Below are 17,519 nucleotides of genomic sequence, written 5' to 3' on the forward strand. Positions count from 1 at the left end.
CAAACAGATGGAAGTCGGAAGGTTCGAGACAAGGGCTGTAGGAAGAACATTCGAATGAAGTTTCATGAGCTGCTCTCGGGTTCGCAGACTTGTGTGAAGCCTTGCGTTGTCATACGAAACAAGAAGTTCGTTTGCCTTCTTGTAATGACGAACACGCTGAAGTCGTTCCTTCAGTTTCCTGAAGGTAAGTAGAGTTGATCGTTGGAACATGAGGGAGGACATCACACAGAATAATCCGTTCATTCTCCCAGAAGATCGTTGACTTTACTGCGTGAGGGTGCAGCTTTGAAGTTTTTCTTCGGAGGAGACGTGGTGTGGCGCTACAGCACGGATTACCGTTTTGTTTTCGGTTCGAAATGGTGAACCCAAGTTTCATCACCCGTGACGATGTTCGAGAATAAATTGTCACAATCAGCCTCGTACCGCGCACGCAGTGCCGCACAAATGGTTCTTTGCTGCCCTAGTGGTCATCAGTTAGGCAGTGAGGAACCCAACGGGCACACACCTTTGAGTATCCGAACTGGTGGTCGAATGTGTCACCACTACCAAATGAGACGTCCAGTTGAGCAGCGAGGTGTTTGATTGTGATCCATCGAACACCTCAACGAGAGTGTCCGCACGTTCGAACATTGCAGGAGTCTCAGCTGTGTGCTGCCGGCTGGAACGTTGGAGATCGGATAGATCTGTGCGCTTTGTTGCGATGATGACAGACGCCTTGCCCAACGACTCGCGTGTTCACTGACAGGCCTCAGTAGGCATTCTGCAAACGCCTACGAACATCTGCGATGTTCTGGTTTTCCGAGAAAGGAAACTCAGTGACAGCTCTGTGCTTGGAACGCACATCCGTTACAGATACCGTTTAGAAGGCTACGTATATATCCGTCATATATCGGAACTCCATAAAACTATAGGTGCTGAGCTGGATATATTCCCCGATGTCCTACAATGTTGTTATTGCAGCTGTGATGTATCTGAAGAAATTGCAAAAAGGTACGAAATTAAGGAGCTGGAACATTGATAAATTGATGAAAGTTTCATTACGCAACGGATGGCCGGAATAGCGGAAACGAACTCAGTAGAAAAAGAATGGGTAGCTTTAAGAGAGGAAACAGTGAATGCAGGAGGTAAAATGACCAGGCGTAGCAGAAATCATTGGTAACACAAAAAATAGTGAATTTCATTGATGAAAGGAGAAAATTTAAAAATGCATCAAATGATGCAAGTGAAAGAGAATACAAAGGTCTGAAAAATTAGATTGACAGGAAATGCAAAGTGGCTAAGGAGGAATGGCTGGACGACAAATGTAAGGACTTAGAAGCAGATTTCACTAGGGGAAAGACAGATCCCGCCTACAGGAAAATGAAAGGCGTTTGGAGAAAAAAGAAACAGCTGTACGAAATCACGAGCTCAGATGCTAAACCAGTCCCAGCGAGAGAAGGGAAAGCTGAAAGATGAAAGGAGCACATAGAAGCTCCGTGCAAGGAGCGGGAAGAGGAGAAGATTAGTGTTTAACGTCCCGTCGACAACGATGTCATTAGTGACGGAACACAAGATCGGATTAGGGAAGGATGGGAAAGGAAATCGGCCGTAACCCTTTCAAAGGAACGAGCCCGGTAGTTGCGTGAAGCAGTTTGAGGAAAATCGCGGAAAACCTAAATCATGATGGAAGGACGCGGGTTTGAATTGTCGTCCTCCCGAATGCGAATCTAGTGTCCTCCATACTAGGGAGAAGAACTTGAAAGTAATATTACAGAAAGGGGAGAGGGCTTCAATGAGTATGAGATGAGAGATGTGATACTTGAAAAATAATTTGACAGAGCATTGAAAGACCTAAGTCGAAACAAGGCCTCAGGAGTAGACAACATTCCGTTAGGACTACTGATAGCGTTGGGAGATCCAGCTATGACAAAATTATTCTATTTGGCGTGCACGGTATATGAGACAATCGAAATATTGTCAGACTTTAAGAAGAATGGAATAATTCTAATTCCAAAGAAAGTAGGTACTGACAGGTGTGAAAATTACCGAAGTACAGTAAGTCAGTACAGTAAGTTATGATTGCAAAATAGTAATACGAGTTCTTCACAGAATAGTGGAAAAACTAGTAGAAGCCAATCTCGGGGAAGATCAATTTGGACCTCGAAGAAATGAAGGAACATGCGAAGCGATACTGACGCTACGACTTACAATAGAGGATAGGTTAAGGAAAGGCAAACCTACGTTTATAGCATTTGTAGACTTAGAGAAAACTTTTGACAATGCTGACTGTGATACTGTCTTTGAAATTCTAAAGGTATCAGGGTAAAATACAGGAAACAAAGGACTGTTTACAACTTGCACAGAAACCATATGGCAGTTGTAAGGACGAGGGGCATGGAAGGGAACCAGTAGTTGAGATGAGAGAGAGACAGGGTTATAGCCTATTTCCAATGCTATTCAATGTATATACTCAGCAAGCAGTAAAGGAAAAAAACTGGAGTAGAATTAAAGCTCAGGGATAAGAAATAAAAAATGTTGTATTGGGCCGATGACATTGTAATTCTGCCAGAGACAGCAACGGACTTGGAAGAGCAATTAAACGGAATGGACAGTGTCTTGAAAGGAGGATATGAGATGAACATCAACAAAAGCAAGACAGCTATAATGTAATGTAGTCGAATGAAATCAAGTGATGCTGAGGTAAGCAGATTAGGAAATGAGACAAAGTGGTGGATGAGTTTTGGTATTTGGGCAGCAAAAATAACTGATGATGGCCGAAGTAGAGAGGATATAAAATGTAGACTGGCAACGGCAAAAGAAGGTCTTTCTGAAAAAGAGAAATTTGTTAACGTCGAACGTAGATTTAAATGCTAGTGAGTCTTTTCAGAAAGTATTTGTCTGTAGTGTAGCCATGTATGGAAACATGATCCATAAACAGTATAGATAAGAAGTATACAGAAGCTTTTGAAATGTGTTGCTACAAAAGAATTCTGAGGATTAGATTGGTGGATCACGTAACTAAAGAGGAGATGCTAAATGGAATTGATGAGAAAAGAAAAATGTGGCACAATCTGACCAGAAGATCAGGTCGCTTGGTAGGACACATTCTGAGACATCACAGAATCACGAATTTGATATTGGATGAGTTTTGGAGAGAAGTGTGGGGGGATAAAAATCATAGAGGGAGACTAATATTTGAATACAGTAAGCAGATTGAGAAACATGCAGGATGAAGAAGTTATACAAGGATGATGAGGCTTGCAGAGGATAGGGTAACATGGGGATTAGCATCAAACCAGTTTTTGGATTACAGTTCATAACCAATACACTGCTGTCACAGTCCACATCTTGCCTTATAATTTAAATCTTGTTGCGAAATCTCTGTCTTACTATTATATAATGAAATTGAAACCTTCCGGTGTCTCTAGGTCTCTGCCAGGTATACAGCCTTCTTTCATGATTCTTAAACCAAGTGTTTGCGATGATTAACTTATGCTGTGTGCAAAATTCGCCCAGGAAGCTTCCTCTTTCATTCCGTTCTCTCAGTCCACATTCACCTACTATTTTTCCTTCTCTTCCTTTTCCTACTATCGAATTCCATTCCCCGATCATGATTAGATTTTTGTCTTATTAAACCTACTCTTGCGTTACCCCAAATTGATTTTGTAGTTAAAAGCCTGTATTCACCTGATCAGAAGCCCTTCTCCTCCTGCCCCCGAACTTTATTAACTCCTAATGTTTCTAACGTGAATCCATCCATTTCCCTTCTTAAATTTTCTAACTACCTGTGCGATTAAAGGCTCTAACACTCCACCAACTGATCCGTAGAACGCCAGCTTTGTTTCTCCTGATGCCGATATCCTCCTGGGTAGTCGCCACTCCGCGAGCTGAATTGGAGACTGTTTTACCACCGCAATATTTTACTCAGTATAATGTAGTCACCGTTTAACCATCCAGTAGAGCTGCATTCACTCGGGAAAAACTACGGCTGTAGTGTCCTCTTGCTTTCAGCCGTTCACAGTACCAGCACAGCAAGGCCGTATTGGTTGATATTACAAGGCCAGATCAGTTGATCAACCATACTGTTGCCGTTGCAACTATTGAAGAGGCTGCTGCTCCTTTTCAGGACCCACTCGTTCGTCTGGTCTCTCAACAGACAACGGATACCCCTCTGTTTTGGCTGAACCTATAGTACGGCTATCTGTATCACTATGATTTCAAACCATCCCACCGATGGCAAGGGTCCCACAATAAATTCCGCATTTCCTCAACCGAAACTGGCCGAGAAAAAAAGTGTTTCATTGCTTACTGAGCGCCCTTGCAATATATTTTGAAAGGCAACTTTTCTGATTTCAGTATTAAATACAGCGCCAGTTAAATCGTTATTTATGTCGTGATGGTAAGGATGTTATATTTTTTTAACATACTGTACGCCTAGTAATGAATAGTATCATACGCCTTATTACGTAGACACCAAAAAACACAGCAATATGTCCCTAACATTTCCCTAAAAAAAGCAATTTTTACCTCTCCAAAGAAGTTCCCTCTTTCTTACTCTCTCCAGCATTCACGCTGTTTCATCAGCATCATTATGAACGCAAATACGCCGTACGTCAACGAAGTACAATTACCTTTATTGCTAAAGAGAGAAGTCAATGAAACTTCAAATAAATTTTGAGTACCTTGTAAAGTGCCAAAAAGTGAGCTCAGGATATCAACAAACCTGACGTATTTCTTTTCAAAGGATGTCCTCGGAGACATCCAAACTGCAAGCTAGGTGTATCCTGATCGATTATGCCAACGTGACCCTCCTGCCACTCCCAAAACATCAGAAAATTTCCACAAACTCACGTAGATGGTAATCTGAGAACGTTATCTTACTTCAACTCGCCGGGAAAACAAAGAGGTCATTTATGCGTTCGCCCAAAAAATTTGGTACCCCCAAGAAACTTCACGCTTATACCTTTTCTCATCTTCCATGTCTAGCGTAAATCACTCATTGGCGATTTGATCCTGCCGAGCTAACAAATTGGGGGAATCTCGACTGCTGTATTTACCCGCATTTTCTATGGTATCAAGATCGGCTGATTTAGAGGTGTCGTCGATGAGTGACGGGATGCTCGAGCGCTCGTCAGTCCAGGAATGCATGTCTGCAGCCCTGACAAAGCTGTTATTCTCTTGTAAGAAGAGAGTGCCCATCGGAGAGAAGAAACGGCATCATTTGGTCACCGACAAGGTTGAAATAAACATCGTGGTTCATGTTACTGTGAGATGAATGAGTGGATACAAGCCACGTTACGAGAAAAGTTCCAAAACCTCACAGAAGTACCTCTGATGTTAACTGCACTCTTCACACACCACGAATTAAGCTCGTCATCATACCATCGGTGCGCTTGAGGTTTGCATAATTGGAAAAGAGGCTAAATCTCGACTCGTCGCACCACACTACACGTTTTCATACAGCTACTGTCAGATTTCTGTATTGTTTGTCGCAATGAAGAAGTGGAGCTCCCTATACGGTGTACAGACTCCAAGTATTCACTGAATACAGTTCTTTTCGAAATGTTCGCTCGGGAAGTGGTTGAGATAGACATACACTTAAGGAAAGCAGCACCTCCTATGAGATTGAAACCATTTGCCGTTGACGAAGCGTAAGTCTCGTTTCCGGTCGGTTAAGACCTTCTTACGATCACTGTTTTACGCTGTTTTAAGTGGCTGTGAGTTCTACAGCATACCTTGTAGAGACGTTGGACACTCCAAATTGCTAAAGCAACTAATCGGGCAACTTTATTCAGGTTGTGGTCATAGGCACGCGCAAACTCGATAGTTCCCATCTACCATTCTATCACGTCTCCATGTCGGCCAGTCTTATTGCTCTGATACCGATTATCATACTGGCAAATATTACAGACCAACATGGTATCGCAGCGATGGACGGTCAGGTGACTTCCAGGTACCATCTACAGTGCTCTAAAATAACCAGTGTGTTCTCATAAGAAGGTGACTAACATTTTGTTCCGTGAGCATATTATGCACCCGTTGTTAAAACATTGTTCAAGGTATGTAATGTAAATAACGAAGATAAATAACTTACAACAAAACTTTTATTTATTTATTTTGCATCACTTCTACGTTCATTCATATTTCGAGGATTACCTTATCGTCGTCGTCAGCAGCAATTAATTGTCGGGCCTGGTGCTAAAGTGGCGTTATGTAGCTCATACACGGTTTCTGATTGATCGGTAATTACGTAATGCTGCCCAAGATGGTGTCAACGTCTGCGCTGGTGGCGCCACCCCTCCCTAACCAGAGTAAACGTTGCTACGAATATCTCTGCTCCTTCCCTGGATCGAGAGAGCGCTTCCATGCACTGCTAAGATTATATCAGCTGTCACGGTTGAAGTTCGTCTCGCACATTTCTACAGCCTATTCACTTACAGAATCCCAGTATGTAGGACAAAACTTTCATTTCGTCAAACAGTATTTTGTATCTGTTTGTGAGGTTGTGCTCAACAGCGGCAGATTTCTCCAGTTCTCGATTTTTAAAGGGTCTTGATGTTCTGCATCCCCCCCCCCCTTCCATCCTGTTTTCTCATCATATAACCTCTCTCTGCCTCCCCTCCCTCCACCCCCCCCCCCCCCCCGAGTCCTTTTGTATACCCTTCCTCTGTCTTTCCCCACTCCCTGTTGCGTCTGCCCAGCACACGCCCCCCTCTTATGGGTCCTCGTCCTCCATTGGCTCCTTTCCCCCCTCCCCCCACTTCGTTTTTTTCCTCTCCTTCCCCCCCCCCCCCTTTCTTTTCCCGTCATCTGTCCAGGTTCCCCCCATCTGCCCTCGGCTGTGGTATATCATATTTGTGCCAATTTTTTAGTGCAGTGTTCAAGAGAATGTTCAGTGTTGTTCGTCTTTCCAAAGTGTTGCGAACAGAAACTATGCTGTCGCTGGGTGTAAATTTTATATCTCTTGCGAACAGAAACCAGACTGTCACCGTGTTTTTTAATTGTCTGTCTATTCTTTTACCTTTCTGCTTCATATGTATTTTATTAGCATCATCAACCCTTTGTTCTATGTTTTAAGTTCCACGATTTTCCGCCATTTTACCATTTAAGTCACCGATTTTATCGCTGCTTTTGTTATTTATTATCTTCATCTTTTTAAAACAAATTCTGTAGGCTGAAGAGCGGCGTACTAAGCTGCTGCCAGCCCGCCACCCTTCGGGGGTATTGGTGCGAAGAACAAAAAGCTGTCTCCGACGAGGACACTAAGATACCGAAATTAATAGTCTGAATTACGCTTTCAGGAGTATCGTATACGGTTCACGTGATACATAGTCAACATTCTCCAAGAAATGGAAACGTGAAAATGTTGAACATCATCGTGATTAGCCACTGACTGTATTCCTTCCTTTATGCGACGATAGATCCAGCAAAATAGACAGAAATATGGAAAGACGGAAACGATTTCCTAAGAAGATAAAGGTAATGCTACGCCCTGTTAAGCGCAATCTCATCCTCTGGATCTCAGGGATTTATAACATCCTTTGTGAATGAGCAAGCAATTATGTCATTCAGTCCATCCGTACCGTTTCCGATCGCTGTGCAGAACATTAACGGCATATTAAAAATCGAGAATTGGAGAATTCTGCAGAGGTGCGAGAAGAACTTCGACGACGACAGCAGATATAATCTTAGCGGTGCGTGGAAGCGAGTTCTCGGTGCAGAGGTCAGCAGCTCGTGTTCGTGGCTAGCGTTGCTGACTCGGGATCACGGGATCCCGGTTTCGACTCCCGGCCGGGTTGGAGATTTTCTGTGCCCAGGGACTGGGTGTTTGTGTTGTCCTCATCATTTCACCATCATTATCATTCGTGACAGTAGCTAGATTGGACTGTGAAATAAAAATGGATTGTGTAAAAATTGGGATTTTGTATGGACTCAGTTGAGCGCCCCACAAACCAAACATCATCATCATCGATGCAGAGAATAGGCAGAGATTATCGTCTCAATGTTTACGCTATTATGAAAGCTGTGCGCCACCGGTTCAGACATTGACACCATCTGTTACAGCATTACGTAAGTACCCACCACTCAGACGCCGTCTTTGGGGAATACTTGTATATGGCCACCAAAGCGGCTGTTACGACAGTCAGTTGCTCCTGACGAGGACGATAGAGATAATCGTCGTGTCGAAAGCTCGAGGTCTTACCCTGAACTGACAGGGCAAAGAAGTCCGTAAATGTTCTATAGAACTGTGCAGTCAGCAAAGATTTCGTTCTTATATTAAATTTGCACAGTAATCTTCTGAAGTAGGGATTGTGTGCTATCAGGTCCATTTACAGAAATATCTATCGATCAGTAATGACTAAGCCAGGCTTCCGGGCTGCGTTTATCGATTCACTCTCCCCCCCCCCCCTCACACACACACACACACACACACACACACACACACACACACACACACACACACATTTGCTTCCCCCATAGTTACTATCGCTGGAAAGCGTCGATGGAGGAAAGGTCACCTTGTGGACAAGCGAAGTAGGCCGTTATCTGATAAACCTGGCAATTACTTTACTTCTGACGTGTGTAGGAGAACAACAGAATCACCATACGCCTGCGTGCACTCCTATGATGATTGATGTTACATCACTTAGTAAACGTGCCAGCTAAACCACAGAAATGAAAACGAATAAGGTGAAATAGTCGGTTTGGCTCACTATTGATCTATGACAAAACGAGAAACCTGTCTCCGGTAAACACTGCGTGTTAAGTCCAATTGCGTTGGCATTTATTGAACGATTCCGCAACTCATACGTGCTGCTGCTACTCTATCCGCTCTCAGGAAAGTTCTGTAATTCATTACATCTCGTTCGCCAACGAGATAGGTGGTGTATTTGAGTTGTTCGTAAAAAAAAGTGACTAACGTAGAAAACCTTATTATAAATTATCATCAAGCATGTGAAGAAAGTAACTTACGATTGCAACCGGACGAATGATGAAGAAGGCTGTGGAAAAGGCTATTGCGTGACGGATTATTTACGAGTCGTGAACGAAATTATAGGAAGAAGCAGTAATTGGGGATTTGTGGATATCGAAAAATAACATGTCTGTTTCAGTAAAATCTGTACGACCAACCCTCTAGAAAAAAGGCATCCATTCATGTCGTGGTAGTGTATCGAAGAATGTATACTTTATAGATAAATTCCATTGGGGTAGTTAGAAACTGAGAACTGAAATCAATCAGTCACGGAGCTTCTACGCAACAAAACGATTCTCAACGGTCCTAGACAAAGTCTCTTGATCCTTAAGCACAGGAAATTATGAAGCAGGACTCGTCAGTTGAACATAAGTTACTTCAGCAACCTTCGTTTTGCTTGATATTGGTTTTCTGAAATTACAAAAATTACTCCGAAAACTTAAGATTTTTCCAAATGTGAAAAAACACTTCAAGGTACAACGTTGTCAGGTACCTGGGGAGAAATATTCTATTCAAATTTAAAAGCGTTGCAATAGAGGAAATCTTCTCAGCACTATATTTAATCGTGTACCTGTTACAACAAACCAATAAGCAGTTAGTAAATTAAAGTGAAGTATTATCATAACCACAGTTAAAAGTTAAATACATTTTGAAGCTAAGGTTATTGGAAACTAACACAAATTTCCATTTTCAAGACAGGTAAAATTGTTAAGGCATAAAGGAATCCGAGTCCGTTTGAAATTATCACTTGTTCTGTGGTAACAGACCTACATCTGTTTCAAGGTACAAGGTGGTTCACGACCGATGAAGTATGGCTTACCTGTCTACGTTTTATGGAAATCGTACGAAATGGCGAAAACTGCTTATGGTGGTCTCTCGTGCGCATTCTTTCGTATGGCTCTAAAATCAGTAACTGGAACGAAGTACCGATCGAAAAACATTCGTGTTCCTAGGTATGACCCTCTTCTCCACACTGAAGGCCTCTGCGCGGGGCAGGAGTTGTCTGATGAGGTGACAGGGAAAGGAACTGGCGTAGACATGGAAGATATAAAGGAGATTAGAATCAGAGTTTAACAGAGCTTTGGAAGACCTGGGATCAAATAAGGCAGAAGGGATATATGACATTTCTTTGGAATTTCTAAAATCAGTAGGAGCAGTGGCAACCAAACTATATTCATCTTGGATTGGAGAATGTATGAATCTGGAGACATATCGTCAGACTTCGGAAAAATATCATCCTCAAATCCTGAAAATCGAAAATGCGGGAATAATTGCACAGTAATTTTAACAGCTTATGTAATCAAGTATCTGACCATAATAACGTACAGAATAATAGAAAACTGAATTGAGGATTTGTTAGGTGGCCATCAGTTTGGCTTTCGGGAGATAACGGCACTCTATAGACAGTTCTGACATTGCTACTGATAGTGGAAGCAATTTACTTTTACTTTACTTTACATGTGGCAAGGGCCTTACCGACCATACGCCTGGTCTATGAGCCTCTTCCACTTCTGCCTGTCCAATGCAATATTTAAGAAAAATCAAGGCTTCTTCAGAGTATCTGTCGACCTGGGTAAAGCGTTCGACAATGTAAAATAATGCAACATGTTTGAAATTCTGAGAAAAATACGGAAAAGCTATAAGGAAAGACGGGTGATACACAATTTGTAGAAGAACCACGAAAAAAATTGTTAGAGTTAAAAATTGTGTAAAGTAGGGATGCAGTCTTTCACCACTACCCCACAATTTATAGATCGAAGAAACAATGAAAAAATGAGACAGTTTCAAAAATGGGATTAAAATTCAGGATGAAAGGTTGTCTACGATAGGAATTGCAGATAACATTGTTATTGTCAGCGAAAGTGAAAAAGAATTAGAGGGTCTATTGAATGGAACGAACTGTCTAGTACGTACGAAATACGGACTGAGAATAAATCGTAAAAAGATGAAAGTAATGGGAAGTAGCCGAAAGGAAACTAGCGCTAAACTTAACATCACAATTGGTGACCACGAAATATACGAAGAAATACTACTATCTTGGAAGTAAAATAACATGATGAACGAAGCAAACAGAACATACAAAGCGAACTATCACAAGCATAAGAGAGAATTCCTGAACTAAAGGGAGCAGTATAGAGTAAAAAATTCAGGGGAAGGCAGAGATTGGAATATGTCCAACAAATAATTGAGAACATTAGGAGCAGGTGCTACTCTTGAGATGAACAGGTTGGCGCTAGAGAGAAACTCGTGGTGAACCGCATGAAATAGGTCAGTAGACTGATGACTCTAGCAGCAGGAGAGAAACGAAAATAATAAGAGGATCAGAAAACGGGATGGAATGAAATGCATAGCTCTGACTGTAGTGAAAATGAAATGGATGTGGACAAACATGTTGTCGGGCAAATGAATGTTAGATATTTCAAGCGTTTTTCTGATTTCTAACAGATAGGAAAAAATTGTGAAAAGGACACAATAGAAGGTTGGCAGATTACATTACAAAATTTACAGGCGCAACATGGATATATGCTTAGGTGCACACCGTAATGCGTAGAGAAGTCATACGAATTCCTTTATCTGACATGAATGTCGATTGGTTGATGATGGTGAACACTGGTTATAAATCTGGAATCCGTACACAGGTGTCTGAACTATCTCTCGTCGCTGGCAGAAGAGTTACATGCTCGAGTAAACCACTGGATCTCCGAATTCCGCGAAGAAAAAGAGGATTAGCTGTTACGTGAAAGGGAAGAAAAATATTCTGTCTTTCCAAGAATGAGGCCCATGTACCGTAGTCCAGGGAAAATTGTCACTCTGTTCTGTTTTAGCTGCAAGTAGCCTTTTCTTATCAATTGTCATGTAATAACGGAAACAGTAACTGCACAGTACTTGGTGTACTAGAGCGACTTTACAAACTAAACCGTGGCATAAAGACGTAGCGTCCTAAAATGCTGCAGTTTTTCGTGACAACGTGGGTAACGACTTTCGGAACTGGATGATCACTTAAAGGATTTGCACAAGAACAACGTGACTACGTGAACCAAGATGACATCTCACTTTCAAGATAATAACTTTCCGTCGCACAAATCATTTTGCCATTTTTATTGGACTTCCCATAATATCGTCATACATTGTTCTGCATGGTGTCAGCATTACCAATATTTTTTTTTATCTAAGTATAAAAGTAAATAAATTGGCACCTGTGAAGGTTTGATACTGCCAACTGGAAATGAAGTATTAAATGAATAGTTACAACCAAGCACAAATGTTCAAATCTGTGTAAATTCCTAAGGGACCGAACTTGCTGAGCTCATCGGTCCCTAGACTTACACACTACTTAAACTAACTTATGGTAACAGCAAAACACACACACATACACACACACACACACACACACACACACACACACACACACACACACACGCTTGAGAGAGGACTCGAACCTCTGGTGGAAGGGGTCACGCAGTCCGTGACATGATGCCTCAAACCACGCGGCCACTTCGCGCAGCAACCAAGCACACTAAACGTGTAGCGCAAGGGTCAAGCTGCACAACACTGTGCTATAGAGTTTGTAAGATATGTAGCTTCATCGCCATAGACCCAGAGCATATTAATTTTTACCAAAAATATAGGATGTAACTGCTGCTGTATTAAAACTGCAAGAGTGTACGTTAGGCAACGGGCGTTGCACGCCAGCTTCCCTTCTATTGGAGTTCTCCTATGTGAATTTCCACCAACTGTTGTCGTGGCCTGATACGCTCTCGTTTTAGGTTAGAATCGCTCTCTGTAGCGTGTTAATCGCTTTGCTCTTAAATATTTGGTTTGGAGGTTCAAAATGGTTCAAATGGCTCTGAGCACTATGGGACTTAACATCTATGGTCATCAGTCCCCTAGAACTTAGAACTACTTAGTTGGTTTGGAGCACATGATATGGAACTGTGTGACAAGAAAGTATTAATGAAAATAACTCCTGTGCAGGGCTTTGTTGTTGATCAACTGATAAGCCCTCAAAATTCCAAGTTACGGATACTACACAGCATCATGCCGTGACACTCCCTGAATGTGTATGCGGCTGCAGTCTTTCACGGCGTATTCTACTGATGAGTGATGAATTCTTCTCGGGTTATCAGTCGAGTGGTGCCGTCGTCTTGTCGCAACGTTTCGATAAGTTTCGTACCCATCATCTTCTGGCGAAGAAGAAATTCCTGAATGTGGTCTACGTATTTCTAAATATAAGGACGTGTTGCTGACTCGACTCTAGACCCCTCCGTGGGTATTAAATCAGAGGCGTAAGAAACGGAATATAAGTAAGGGAGCCCAGAGACCCAAGGCAGGCAGTTGTATCGCCATACTATCCGCGTCTGGAACTGGAGGGAGTGACGATTATTTAAGTTGTAGGCCAACAACGTCAGACATCTAGTGATGAATTTCGGCGGCGAAGCGGCCCACTAAATCAGCCGTCCAGCCCTGCTGTAAGGCGTGGCGAGACAGGTGCACAGCGTGGTACAACACGGATGCGGGGAGCATAGGGCCGACCAGCCTCCGCTCTCCGAGTGACTTCGCCCAACGGACTGCTAGCTGCCGTCTGCAAGGGCGGAGGCAGACCGCGATCTCGCCGCCTCCCGGGTCTGAGGGTGTGCTCAGTCACCGACTAAGCCTCCATGGGCGGGCAGCTGGAGCTGCTGAGGCTCTACTACAACGACGGCTGCTGGCTATTACCCTTCTGCGCTCTGCATAGTGACCAAGAGAAGCACTTGGGAATAGCCAGCTGCGATCCGGACAACCGCGGGCTTTTCAGCTCTGCCGACACACGCTGCCGGCCACACCGCCCGGGCGGGGTCAGGAACTATTACGTCACAAGGACGGAGCAGCTGGGTGCCGTAATAGAAAATTTCAGCATTGGTGTTCGTACTGACACACTTACAGATGCCGCGCCGCCTTTGTCTGGATCAGCAGAGGCACTGTCTATTCTTCGGCGGAATAAAAGTCAATGCAAAACCTGTCTCTATATCTCTGCACTCCACGGCGTGATTCACCCCTCTCTCTCAAACCACCTGTCGGATTACGACCCCTGAAGTCGGCGGATTGGAACACCGTATACTGAACTGTTTACATACCGTTACTATGTAATACCTTATTTTGCATCTGCTACCTTGCTCTTTAGAGAAAATTGAAATTAAAGAGTTACAGGAGCAGAACTATAACAAAAGAAGTACTTCTTATTTTTAAGTAACAATAGAATACGTCAAATGCAGTTCCATTGTTAATCAAATCTGACAACACATGCTGAATTTGTAAGTAATATTATTACTGCATAATATCTGTAGCTTTCGAAACTGAAACTGAAACAGTCTAAATAACAGGTATTGGTTCACTGAAGAAAGAAGAATGCACTGTCATGAAGTTTTCATGAAAAGAGATTGTAGAATGCCTACATGTATACGATACAGGGTGAACATTAATAAAACCAACAAACTGCAGGGACGGATTCCTGGCTAGAAATGGAGGAAAATGCGTCGTTGCCACTTTAGATGATGCTGATGAATGGCAGTTCCTCTGACCACATGCCTTGTATTCCTTGTGTGTTGCATGCTGTTTGATTGACGAAGAGTACTGTAAGCAACAGAATGGTCCAGTGTTCATGTCAGAAACAAGCCGGGATTGTGTTTGTGTACGACGAAGCGGGTGGAAACAGTCGAGAGGCAGTACGGCTGTACCAAAACAAGTACATCCACAGACACCAGACACATCACACAACATTTCAAGCCGTGTTTTGGGCGTTTGTGTGATCATGGGTCCTTTTAGACAGACGAACATGCAGGGAATTGGCGGACTATGCGTCCACCAGATTTGGAGGACCGTGTTCTACAGGATATTGGGGCGAACCCTGGTACAAGCCACTTGGTGTAAGAGAAAGTATGATTACGTGTATCCAGCATTACAACTGCTACTATCCTTATCACCTGTAATCCCATGGAGGGTAGTTTGAATACATGATGTAACGCGGCTGAAATGCGGCTCTGTAAGTGTTCCGGGATGATTTGTTGTCGCAAGTACACTGTCCATTTTCGTACACATTTTTGTAGGACATTTTTGCCTCCTTTCGAGATGCAGTTCCTATGTTTTATTAATATTCACTCTGTATAATGAAAACTACAATGTGTGCAAGGTACATTGACTAGAAGAAACGACGCATATTCTTTGTGTGGAAGTACGTAATCCGTAGACCTAGAAAGTTCTAACAGTTAATAATAAATGAAAAGCACCAGTTTGCTTTTGTTCTACAATATTATTTTTATTGCTAACAGGTTTTCGGCTTACAAGGCCATCTTCAGACATTTACTAAATGTCTGACATTTAGTCAGACATGTCTGAAGATGGCCTTGTAAGCCGAAAACCGGTTAGCAATAAAAATAATATTGTAGAACAAAAGCAAACTGGTGCTTTTCATTTATTATTATAATGTTGTTCTACCAAGAACCGACGGAAGATTCTGTTAATATTCTAACAGTTAGCTAAATTATTATCTCCACCAATGAGCGTGATGCCGTTTTATTGGATTTCGCCTTTAATGCTAATGGAATCATTAATTTTAATGGCCTGAAACAAACCGTTTAGGATAAAATAAACTATTCAGCTACAAGTTGAGCGGCAGTGTAAACTATTTTCTCTGGCTCCACACAGTCCCGAATTTACCTCATTGATAATATATTTATGAAGACGTTTTCAGAGGCAAAATATGCTTACAACAAAAATATTTTGTTCTGGAGTGGTTGCAACAGCTTCATGAAAGTCGAGGCGGTAAAATCAAGAGTATCAGCTAAGACAGATCATTTTTATCAAATTTGTGCTTTAGGTTACATTTTAAATTCTGTGATGGTGTCAAGCTAATTAAATGGTTTGAACACAGAATGTACTTACATTAAGTACAAAACGCCACTATGATGGGAGGATAAATACATGATGAAGAGATAATTTTCAACAGTTCTCAAAATAGTTTTGGTAATAGCAATACCAATAGGACGCTAAGCAATATCGAAGGATAAGTACTCCCTTTTACGCACCAGATATCCGCTTTTATTAGTTTTCATACCATGATACACTTCTTGTCTTACATTCAATCAATAGTTATGCAGCTTAAGACTGTATGCCTGCTGTGCCTTGAACAGCCGTTCGATTAGTACGAATTTGCGTATATTCCATACATGGACACAGAAACGATGGTTTCAATTGAAACCATTAATCATATAGAAGTTAAAGTTTGTCTTCTGGATGCTGAGCACTGCGACTGATATTAAAAAACGAATGATGTGCATGGAAAGTGCAACCTGGTGCTTTACAGCTTTTAAAACATTGTAATTGGACACTATTAGCAAATGAATAATTCTATAAACTTTGCAAAGCAGTTGTCGCAGTTTCCATTCAAATCATCAGCTATTTAACAGGAAAGGCGAATAGTTTTGCTGGAAGTGAATTCTTTGTCCACTCCGTGACTTTTCGTAAAATATCTTCAAATATTAATCCCATTTTTAATATTTTTCATATCAGGCTCCAGGTCACCACATCTGTTCGAACCATATTGTTGTTTGAAGGAACATTGTATTGAGACTTTTTTTCTACAGTTTCTTTCGATTACTACATGAAGTCTGTTTCTACAGATTCTTCCGATTCATATATGAAACAGGATATCTAAATGTTAATGTGGGTAATTACTAAGAGTTATTTTGAAGTGTTTGTTGGTTATGTTGTTAAAAATACTGACGTTAAGCGGGAAATTTAGTGTTATTTTGTAGATATCCTTTAGGCATTCCGAATCGACATAACGCTCTTTATTAATTTCTGCATGTTGCTCAAGCAGTAAAATATGATTGTGTCCCACAACGAAGCTATTATGATTTATTTAATGAGATGTACTGTCTTAATATGAAACAGGCCGTTTAATGCTATTTATGACAGCCCATTACGAATAAGCAAGGGGAAATAGTAACTGTAAATAAAAAAAAACAGCGATGCAGTGGCAATAAAGATTACGTGTAGCAAACAAAACGCTATCTGCTATCACTTATCTTATCAAACACTTCTATTTAAGCTGACGGTCGCAGCAAATCTCCGCAGTCTACTTACGAGACCGCCGAATTAATTACGTATTTAGTTTTCAGTTGTTGCTGGTGGTTTAAAGAAAGAGTTGTGCGTGTTGGTTGCGGGATCGCAGAGGCGTATTAGAAGAGAAATACGTTTGCACACAGTAAGTATAATCTGTTCCTTACTTCGTCCGGAGGGCTAATATGTCTTTCTGCCTAGGTAGTGATACTACAATAATCAGACAAATTTGTACCTCTGCAGTGCTCTGCGGGACAACTTTAAAAATTCGGCCAACTAATGCAGGTTAAGTCAAACGTCTATCTATATATTTTGACGCAAGAGTATGTCTACATGTACAACTGTAACTGGCGAAATAGAGACTGCAAATTCGTTATCAATAGCATGAAAAGATAATTTTGCTAAGGAATATAGGGTTTAAGAGTGACTTGGCTTTGTCAATATTGCTGAAATATAAAAATAGTTCAGT

General features: G+C 41.8%; 1 protein-coding gene across 1 annotated transcript in view; it reads left to right on the forward strand.

The window, feature by feature from the left end:
• Window positions 1-17,080: 17,080 nt before the first annotated feature.
• The window catches only part of LOC124594168 (ankyrin-1-like), a 71,672-nt gene continuing 71,233 nt past the window's right edge, over window positions 17,081-17,519 (forward strand). The window contains exon 1 of the mRNA XM_047132524.1: window positions 17,081-17,195. The gene's annotated coding sequence lies outside the window, so the exon portion shown is untranslated. The remainder of the gene's footprint in view (window positions 17,196-17,519) is intronic.

The sequence above is a fragment of the Schistocerca americana genome, chromosome 2 (genome assembly GCF_021461395.2).
Source record: "Schistocerca americana isolate TAMUIC-IGC-003095 chromosome 2, iqSchAmer2.1, whole genome shotgun sequence".
Lineage (NCBI taxonomy): Eukaryota > Metazoa > Arthropoda > Insecta > Orthoptera > Acrididae > Schistocerca > Schistocerca americana.